Source organism: Marmota marmota, unplaced genomic scaffold, assembly GCF_001458135.2.
Source record: "Marmota marmota marmota unplaced genomic scaffold, marMar, whole genome shotgun sequence".
In the NCBI taxonomy this organism is placed as follows: Eukaryota; Metazoa; Chordata; class Mammalia; order Rodentia; family Sciuridae; genus Marmota; species Marmota marmota.
Genome location: NW_025999946.1, coordinates 1,580,633 through 1,587,416, shown reverse-complemented (window position 1 = coordinate 1,587,416; position 6,784 = coordinate 1,580,633).

Genomic DNA, 6,784 nt, shown 5'->3' with positions numbered 1-6,784 from the left:
AAAAAAAAAAAAAAAAAAAAGAATTGCTCTTCAGTCTTACACTCCTCTCTAAATAGTTGTACAATGTGGGAGCAAATCAATTACCCTTGCTCACCTGTTCTCTCTTCAAAGACAGAGGAAGGGGAAAGAATTAGATCAGGGATTCTAAGTCTTGAACTTGAATAAAACCAAGAGTGTCAATGAAGCTTTTTGTATTTTTCTGGGATGGAGGCCCATGGCTACACTGAGTTTTTATTTTATGTATTTTTGTGGTGCTGGGGATTGAACCCAGGGCCTTGTGCATGTGAGGCAAGCACTCTACCAACTGAGCTATATCCCCAGCCCATACGTTGAATTATTTAAGGCCAATGTGACTGACCATGGACTCCAATATAGTGGAACTATTTAAAGATACCTCCCTGTTCAACCAGTCTGGGCTTCTACTGCTGAACAGGTTTTAGGAGAGTGGAAGCTGCCTGTAGTGCCAGAGTCCTGCAAGGGTCCCAAGCTCCTCCCTCCCTCTCCTGCCCCTAAGACATTGTTCCTCTTTCTGGCCATCACTTCCCTTATAGCAACCACAGTTCCAAAATCATCTTCAAGATATTCACTTTCCAGAGAACATGTGGAACATCTGTTTTCAGCTGGATGAATAGAAATCCAAATGACAAAAGGAAGGTAGAAGTGGAGATGGCAGAAGAGGAAAAGTTGGAGACTAATTTGGTTTATGGTTAGAACCAATTGTAAGTCCCAAATCCAAAGGGTATCTGAAACAGGAGGGGACAGGAGACATGGTCTCTCAGAAGCTCTGTGAGGAGAATGTGTGTTTCTTCCCTGGAAGCCTTCCCAAGAAGCAGTGAGGAAGCCCAGTGGCACAGAATGACCTCATTTAAACTTGATTACATCTGTAAAGACCCTATTTCCAGATAAGGTCACATTCATAGGTACTAACATTTAGGACTTGAACATATCTTTTGGTGATGGTGGGGACACAATTCAACCCAGTATTAGGCACAAAGGATGTTGTGTATAGGAGGTACTCCAAAGAATAGACGCTTTCTCCCAGTGTCTGGGCAGTGATGAACACTCTTTTTGTAAATCTTTACTTTTAGCAAACTCTTGGGGTTTATGCAAAACATGAACCCTGGAGAAGATTGTTTGGTTAAGTTTTAGGATTGCTTTAACTAATGACCTTGCTATGACTTTACTTCTGTAGGTTTTTGTTTGTTTCAGTGTTGGGGCTCAAATCCAGGACTTTGCATATGGTAAGCAAGCACTCTACCTAGCCCTATTTCTGTTCCATACTTTTATATTCTTTGTACTTAATATTGGGTTGAACTGTGTCCCCACCACCACCAAAAGATATGTTCAAGTCCTAAGAGCTAGGACTTGACCTTATCTGACCTTATCTGGAAATAGGGTCTTTACAGATGTAATCAAGTTTAAATGAGATCATTCTATGTCATTGTGCTATGTATCTATCCCTTTCATCAATACCAGTCTTGTTTACTGTTGCTTTGTAAGAAATTTTGAAATCAGGAAGTGAGAGTCCTCCTAATTTGTTATGGGTTTTATTTTTTTTTTCTTTTCTTCTAGGTTGCCACCATTAATCTGTCTCTTAAAATCAATATGAATTTTAGTATCAGCTTGTTAGTTTTTATAAAAAACTAATCTGTAATTCTGATAGGGATTGCGATGATTCTATAGAATAATTTGGAGATTATTGCTATCTTAACGATATTATATCCATGAGCATTTATTTAGTAGGTTTCTTTTTTGTACTGGGGTCTGAATCCAGGGCACTTTATCACTAAGCTACATCTCCAGTCCTTTTTATGTTTTTTATATTGAGACAAGGTCTTACTGAGGTGCTCAGGCTGGCCTAGAACTTGCAATCCTCCTGCCTTATCCTCCAGAGTCGCTGGGAGTATAGGTGGGCACGGCTGCACCCAAGAGTGTTTTTAATATTTTTCAACAATATTTTGTAGTTTCCCAGAGACAAGTTTTATACCTAAGACTATTGTACATTTTTTTCTTAATTTCATTGTCAATTTGTTCATTGCATTTAAATAAAAATATTAATGATTTGTATATTTTAATAACAAGGTCATACTGGATTAGAGTGGGACCCTATTCAATGACTGGTGTTCTTATAAGAAGAGCAAAAATTCAAGCACAGAGGCACACCCACAGGGAAGAATGCCAGGTAAGGAGGAGGCAGAGACTGGAGAGATATTTTCTACAAGCCAAAAAGAAAACTGGAGAAACCCCTAGAAGCCAGGAGAGAGACCTGGAGCAGAGGCTCCCTGAGAGACTCCAAAAGAAACCAACCTTGCTCACTCCTTGCTTTTAGATTTCTGACTTCAAGGACTATGAGCCAGGAAGTTCTTGTCTTGAGTCCCCCAGTCGGTGGCCATTCATCACGGCAGCTCTGGGAGCCTCCTGCATGTCCCATCAGGATGGCAGTGTGAAGGAGAAGGTGGCGTCCCCGCTTCACAGATTGCCCCCATCCCTCACCCTTCCACTGCTGAGTATTTCCCCACAGATTTCCCCACTGGTCTTAGAAAAAGAGGCTCCCTCCTCCTTGAGCAGCTGCCTTGCTCTGGACCATCCCTCCATACTCCCTGCCTCGCCGTCTACCTGTGTTCTGCCAGGCCTCCTTCCCCCTTTCTCAAAGATCCTCCCTGTTCTGCTCCCCTTTCCTTAGGAAAGAAGGGGACTCCCGTGTCAGTGCTCTGGTTGGCACTTTGGAATCCTGCTTGGACCACCGCTCCCCACAGGGGACACTGCGGTTTCCCGTGAACCTTCGGATGCCACCCGTGGGGCCTTTCCTTCACACATCTGCTAGCCCCATCCCATGAGACATCTTCCCTTCTAGATCATCCTCCTGGCACACTCTCTCTCCTTTCTCTGGCTCCTTTCTCTCTGAGGCTGACTCCCGTCCTCTTCTATCCACATGCCCCTTCCCTCCTCTAAAGGGAAAGTGCTATGTGACGCTGACTGGTAGTGTCCCCAGGGTGGCTACTTACCTTTCTGGAGCCTATATTTCTGCATCTTTAAATTGGGAACAAACATCACCCATCGGTAGGGTTTTAGGAGAATTAAATAATAGCACCGATATGCCAGGTGCTTTGGCACATGCCTGTAATCCCAGCGGCTTGGGAGACTGAGGCAGGAGGATCATGAATTCAAAGCCAGCCTCAGCAACAGCGAAGTGCTAAGCAACTCTGTGAGACCCTATCTCTAATAAAATACAAAATAGGACTGGGGATGCGGCTCAGTGGTTGAGTGTCCCTGAGTTCGATTCCTGGTTCCCCAAAGGAAAAAAAAAAAAAAAGAAATCCTAAATAATAGCACTTAAACGAGCCCTTGACAATTCCTGGCATGGGTGGGGGGGCATGTGAATTCCCCAATATGGCAGTCATGCAGGCCTCTACTGCTGGTCAGAATGCCAGAATGAAAGGTTTGCTTAGCCACTTACTAGCTGGATAAAGTTAGATAGACTTCTCTGTGCTTCAGTTTTGCCATGTGTAAAATAGAAATGTCCAACCACTTGCAGTGGCACACGTTTATAATCCCGGAGACTCAGGAGGCTGAGGCAGGAGGATTGCAAGTTAGCAGCTAGCCTCCACAATTTAGCAAGCCCCTGTCTCAAAAATAAAAATAACTGGGGATGTAACTCAGTGGTAAATTGCCCCTGGTTCCATTCCAGTATGCCCACAAAAAATAGAGATGTTGATAATAGTATCACAGTACTGCTCCATCCAGGGTAATTGCCGCTTTTTCTAGCATCCCTGTAGGAAGACCGAGTCTGCAGTGTGTAGCAACAGATTTTGCACAGACGTTTGCAGTTTCCTGGATGAACGGGTTGGATTCTGGCTCAAAGATTCCATTTATCTCGTGTTTAGATGGTGAACTCAGAGGACCCTTGGACTTTATTCTCTGCTGTATCTCCTTAACACTGCACCAGATATAGGTGCTCAAAAATTTTTACTATTTTTTTTTTTTTGTACTGGGGATTGAACCCAGGGGCCCTTTACCACTGGGCTACATCCCCAGCCCCCCACTCCTTTTGTTTGTTTGTTTGGACACAGGGTTCCACTAAATTGCCAAAGCTGGACTCAGAGCTCACAATCCTCTTGCCTCGCTGTCATGAATAGCTAGGATTAAAAAGAAAAGAAAAGCTGGAATTGCAGGCTGATACCACTGTTTTTTTTGTTTTGTTTTGTTTTGGTTTTCTTAACTCCTCTGTATTTATTACTCTTTTTTGAAAAATATTTTTTAGTTGTTGATGGATCTTATTTTATTTATTTATTTATTTATTTGCATACGGTGCTGAGAATCGAACCCAGTGTGTCACACATGCTAGGCAAGTGCTGTACCACTGAGCTACAATCCCAACCCATGTATTTATTACTCTAAATAAAGCAGAATGTTGACTTGAGTACTACCCATTTCCATTCATAAGCCTTACTGAGTTAACTATTTTTGTTGTTGTTATTGGGGGAGTGAACTCAGGAGTATTCAACCACTGAGTCACATCTCCAGCCCCATTTTGTATTTTATTTAGAGACAAGGTCTCACTGAGTTGCTTAGGGCCTCACCTTTGCTGATGCTGGCTTCGAACTTGCATTCTCCTGTCTCAGCCTCCTGAGCCTGGGATGACAGACGTGTGCCACCGTGCCCAGCTCTGCTTTAGTTTTTGAATGGCTTTGTAACACACCTAAGGGAGGAATAAGTTTTGTTCCTCTAAATACGTTTCTTTGGAAAACAAGCCCTGGAGAGTCCCCCAGGCAGTTATTTCAGTTTGACACACTTGTTCTAGAGGACTAGCACATACGCAGTGGGAAACTACAAGGGATGGAGCCACTTTAACAAATATTTTTCTTAAACATGGAGGTCTATCTTGGAACACTTCAGGGACAAAAGATTTGGTCTGGTCTACAAAGGGATACAACTGGTTGGTAGCAAACACTTTAGACCACAAAGTTAATAATAGGTTCCATGTCGTAGAACAAACATCTCAACCTGTTAAAAAGACTAATACCACTTTGAAGGAGGGCTTCAGTGCAAAACTCTTTAGTTCATTCATACATTCATTCATCTATTAATTTAAAATTATCTATTGGTTGGGCCGGATAGCGCATGCCTGTAATCCCAGTGGCTCAGGAGACTGAGGCAGGAGGATTGCAAATTCAAAGCCAGCTTTAGTAACAGCGAGGTGCTAAGCAACTCAGTGAGACCCTGTCTCTAAATAAAATACAAAATAGGGCTGGGGATGTGGCTCAGTGGAGTGCCCCTGAGTTCAATCCCCACTACCCACCCACCCCCAAATAAACAACAAAAAGTATCCATCGAGGGGCTGGGTATAGTGCACGTACCTATAATTCCAGCCACTCAGGAGATTGAGGCAGGAAGATTGCAAGTTCAAGGCTAGCCTTGGGAACTTAGTGAGAACTTTTCTCAAAAGAAAAAAAAAGAAGAAGAAGAAGAAGGTTGAGGATGTAGGGATGCAGCTGAGTGGTCAAGCATTCCTGGGTTCAGTTCTCAGTGCTGCAACATAAAACAAACAAAAAAACCACCAGTATCAGCTGTCTGGGGGTGCAGCTCAGTGGTGGACACCTACTTTGCAGGTGTCCAGCCCTGTGTTCATTCCCCTGCACAATGACAACAACTGTTGAGAGCGACAGCCGAAGGGGCCCCAGCAAACTTCCAGCTGCCAGCAAACTTCCAGCTGCCGGCTGATGATTGGCTCACAGCGGCCCCAGCAACATCTAGCTGATTGGCTCCTCTGCGGTGATGCTCATTGGGCTGTTTCCCTGCCCTTTCAGACCACGGAGCTGCTCATTGGGGGACTTTTTTGGCTCCGCCCACGTGACCCAGCCAATCGGCCTCAAGAGCAGGAGGATTGTGGGAGGTGGAGAGAAGCTTGTGTGGGAGAGAGAGGCTTGTGGAAAGCCGGTGGTGGCAGTTGAGGCTCTGAGGGTTTTTCCTGAGAGGCTGTTTTGTTTGGCGTGTGTGGTTCTAAAAATAAAGTTAGTTTCTTTTGACAAGTGGCTCCTGATTGTGCCCAGCCAGACTGCGGCATTTGGTGGCTCGCACGGGGAGCGACTGAGGGTAAGTGAACTGCTCGCCCCTGAGGGCAGGGCAAGAGGATGGGTAGCCATTTTAAGATTCTTCTTTTGTTATTTTGTTTCACTTTTGTTTTAAGTTGCCTGTCCCTGGAGATGTGTAAGATGGAAGAAAAACCGCTCACATCTGAGGAACAGATAGGGAGAAAGGACGGATGGACATTTCAGGAGGCTATTATAATGATTTTGTGTTGTTCCAATTTTGTTTCACTCTGTTTCAGTTTTGTTAGGCGTTATCTTGTTGGGTTGTATTATAGTAGAAATACGGGATCAGAAATTAGTAAAAAACAAACTGAAAGAGTGTTAAGTAAATTGTTAGAGGAAGGAGGCATCTCAGTAAAATCAAGAACAATCAGGGCATACGTTGATACAATACAAAAATGTAGCCCATGGCTTTTTAAGGAGGAGTTGTTAAATATATCACAATGGAACCATCATGGTGAAGATTTAAAAAGAATAGAAAAGAAAAGCCCAGGGACTCTGCCAGTTGGCACATTGCCATTGTGGACGTTCATATCTTGTTTGCTTAGTCCAAAGCCTTCAGTTCAGACAATGGTAGAGGAAGAAGAAGACATAATGATTCAAGTAAAAGAGAAGGTCTCTCAAGTTAGTCAGACAGAGGAAAAGATTCAAGTAAAAGAGAAGGCCTCTCAAGCTAGTCAGACAGAGAAAGAAAG